The sequence below is a fragment of the Bison bison genome, unplaced genomic scaffold (assembly GCF_000754665.1).
Source record: "Bison bison bison isolate TAMUID 2011002044 unplaced genomic scaffold, Bison_UMD1.0 scf7180017864139, whole genome shotgun sequence".
Taxonomy (NCBI): domain Eukaryota; kingdom Metazoa; phylum Chordata; class Mammalia; order Artiodactyla; family Bovidae; genus Bison; species Bison bison.
Window position 1 is genome coordinate 3,536,571 of NW_011494711.1, and position 3,669 is coordinate 3,540,239.

Consider the following 3,669-nt stretch of genomic DNA (forward strand, 5'->3'; position numbering starts at 1 on the left):
TATTCAGGACTGATTTCCTTTATGATTGACTGGTTGGATCTCCTTGCAGTCCAAGGGACTCTCAAGAGTGTTCTCCAACACCACAGTTCAAAAGCATCAATTCTTTTGTGCTCAGCTTTCTTTATGGTCCAACTCTCACAACCATACATGACTACTGGAAAAACCATAGCTTAGACTAGATGGGCATTTGTTGGCAAAGTAATGTCTCTGCTTTTTAATATGCTGTCTAGGTTGGTCATAACTTTTCTTCCAGGGAGCAAGTGTCTTTTGATTTCATGGCTGCAGTTACCATCTACAGTGACTTTTGAGTCCAAGAAAATAAATTCTGTCACTATTTCCATTGCTTCCCCATCTATTTCCCATGAAGTGATGGGACCAGATGCCATGATCTTCGTTTTCTGAATGTTGAGTTCTAAGCCAACTTTTTCACTCTCCTCTTTAACTTTCATCAAGAGGCTTTTTAGTTCTTCTTCACTTTCTGCCATAAGGGTGGTGTCATCTACATATCTGAGGTTATTGATATTTCTCCCGGCAATCTTGATTCCAGCTTGTGCTTCCTCCAGCCCAGCGTTTCTCATGATGTACTCTGCATATAAGTACCGGTCAACAAATATATATGGTAGGTGCTGGCTATGTATGAGGCACAGAACTGAGGATGTGTGAGTAACAAAGCAGATATTGTTCCTACCCTCCTTGAGGTTGTGGCATCCTTAGGCTCCAGGATATGCACTCTATTAGCCACTGGTTGGAAAGTCTCAGTAATTTGGATCAGCGACTTTAGAATGTTTGAACAGTCAGTATCAAAGAGCTGGGATAACAGGGTGGCACTGCTAAGAAAACAGGAGTTTTGAAGTCAGGCTAGACCTGGATTTGAACCCACTTCTGCAAGTTATTAGTGTTGAAATTTGCCAAACATTTTGAGGCTCAGTTTCCTTATTAGTAAAACTGTAATGGTTCTTCAGAGAGCTATATTGAAAATTAACTGGGATTCAATTAAAGTGCAATTATTTGAGGTAATAAAGTACCCCTAGAGTGGCTGGTCTAGTTGTTTTCCCTACTTTCTTCAATTTAAGTCTGAATTTGGCAATAAGGAGTTCATGATCTGAGGGATGGGGGGCAAGAGAAGGGGATGCCAGAGAATGAGATGGCTGGATGGCATCACCGACTCGATGGATATGAGTTTGAGTGAACTCCGGGAGTTGGTGATGGATAGGGAGGCCTGGCGTGCTGCAATTCAGGGGGTCACAAAGAGTCGGACATGACTGAGTGACTGAACTGAACTGAAGAGTGGCTGGTATACAATAGATACTCAGTATTTCCTTTTTTGAGAGTAGCAATAAATATAGGGTATAGAAGAAAGTTAGATGTGCCAGATAAAAGACTGGGTGACTAATATCTTCAACCATTGCTTCCCCTCACCCTTCTCAGGCTTGACTCCAATGCTGACCTCCTCCCAGTAACATCTTGTTCTTCCTTGCAGAGAACTGACCTGTTCCAGAGGGTAACACTTGGATCAGGACATGCCCATAAGATGAGGAAGGTATCACTTACAAGAAGTGAGTCACTGAACCTCCACTGTTTTCAGCAACAAAGTGGATGGAAAACCTCAAACCCCACTGAGCATGCCTGAATTCTTGCTGGGTGAAGGGGTTAGACTATGCCAGGCAATCTGTATCCACCATTTTGCCTTCCCAGGGGGAGGTGGAGAGAAAAGGGAGGAGTTCAGGCAGGAAAAAGAGAGGAGAGTAAGTAGATGATCTGAGAGAAAGTGGAGGAAGAGATGGAGCTTTGATGTCACATACAAATGACTAGGAGTAAGTTTTTTTTTCTCTTCTGCTGCTGCTGCTAAGTCACTTCAGTCGTGTCCGACTCTGTGCGACCCCAAAGAGGGCAGCCCACCAGGCTCCCCTGTCCCTGGGATTCTCCAGGCAAGAACACTGGAGTGGGTTGCCATTTCCTTCTCCAATGCGTGAAAGTGAAAAGTGAAAGTGAAATCGCTCAGTCGTGTCCTACTCTTCGCGCCCATGGACTGCAGCCTACCAGGCTCCTCCTCCATCCATGGGATTTTCCAGGCAAGAGTACTGGAGTGGGGTGCCATTGCCTTCTCCATTTTTTCTCTTCTAGATGTCTGCAAACTATCTACTTTCTCTGAGTTAGGAAAGATATTTATCAATTATTAAAAAATGGCAAAATGTTACACTCTTCCTAGGAATTTTGTAGGAAAACTGTTAATGCTTAAAGTCTAACCAAGGAACTCAGTTAAATGAGACTGATGTCAACAATAGCTGGTGCTTATTTGAGCCAGCTGGATTTTCTCTCCTCTTTAGAACTTTCTCTAACTGGTTCAGGCTTAAAAAGTCTCCTTTCTCTGAACTCTCCTGGCAATCAGGGTTTGTGCGACTCATTTGGTAATTAATCATGTCTACTGCCGTGTGTCATCACCTATATAGTTTTCTTCAAGTGATCAATTTTTCTTTTCTTTTTTACTGTCATTCTTCATTTTGCTTTCTGGTTGCCCTGCTCTTCAATTATTTACATCTCTTATTGTTATTCATCTTTCCAACCTTTCTGCCATCCCATCAATGTCAAAGTTGCACGAAGAACTTTATATCTCAAACTTCTTTGCGCCTTCCACAGCACCAATATTTTGCACAGACCTGTCACTTGGGAAATGTGTGCTGCCTTGGTTAAATTTTATAAGGTTAATTTTTAAGAACTCTAGTTTTGAAATTAGAAATATCTATCGTCACTACATAATTCTCTTAAGTTTGGGAGACAGGTTCAAGTGCACTTGTTGCATCTGGCAGTCTCAAACGTTAACCCTCACTGCAGGCGTTAGCATCCTCCCTGCGAAAGCGAGGATGCCTTACCTTGGAGAGCTCTTTCGGTCAGGTACTGAAGAGAGGATGCAGGGAACAGGACTGGGGCCATGTGAGTTTTCCGGGTGGGCGAGACCCGGCAGGTCTGTGCCCCTCGGAGTGGGGAGAAGAAATGAACCTTTCACACTTCTCAGGGCTGTACGAATCGGAGAATGCGAATGAGCCGGCGCTCGAGGCGCCTTAGAGATAAGCTCTTCCTAAGTACAGGCGCGGTGGGGCAGTTGTGGCTCCTGTTGACATCTTCCCTTCCCGCTTCAGCATAATCCCGCTGCTCAGTGCGGCTGTTCTGCGCGGCGCCTTCCTCGGGGTACCCAGCGAGCGGGGTGTCGGGGCCGCGGAGGCAGAGGCGCACGCTCAGGGGGCGCGGGTTAACTTGCGCACCTGGCACCTGCCACACGGCGAGAGCGCGGGCTGCCGAGCAGAAGGCGGCCGTCGCCGCCACCCCCTTTCTCCGGAGCGGCCGGAGCCTGAGCACGCTCCCGCGGGCCGGCCGCGCAGCGGAGAGAGTGGGTGGGCAGGCGAGGGAGGGGAAGGGAGAGGAAGGAGGGAGGGAGGGAGAGGGCGAGGCGCGTCCCCGCGGCGGGGGCGCGCTCTCGCGCGGGCTGCCGGGATCGCTCGCCGCCGCTGTGGTAATGTCCGCCATGTTGGCCATGGCGCAGGGAGCGGATCGGGCGGGCGAGCGGCGGATCTAGTGTGTGGAAGCGGCCGCGGGCGGCGGGGGGCTGTTTTCGGGCGGGGTGGGCGCCCATGCTGTGGCCGGGGGCAGTGAGGAGGAGGAGGAGGAGCGGGC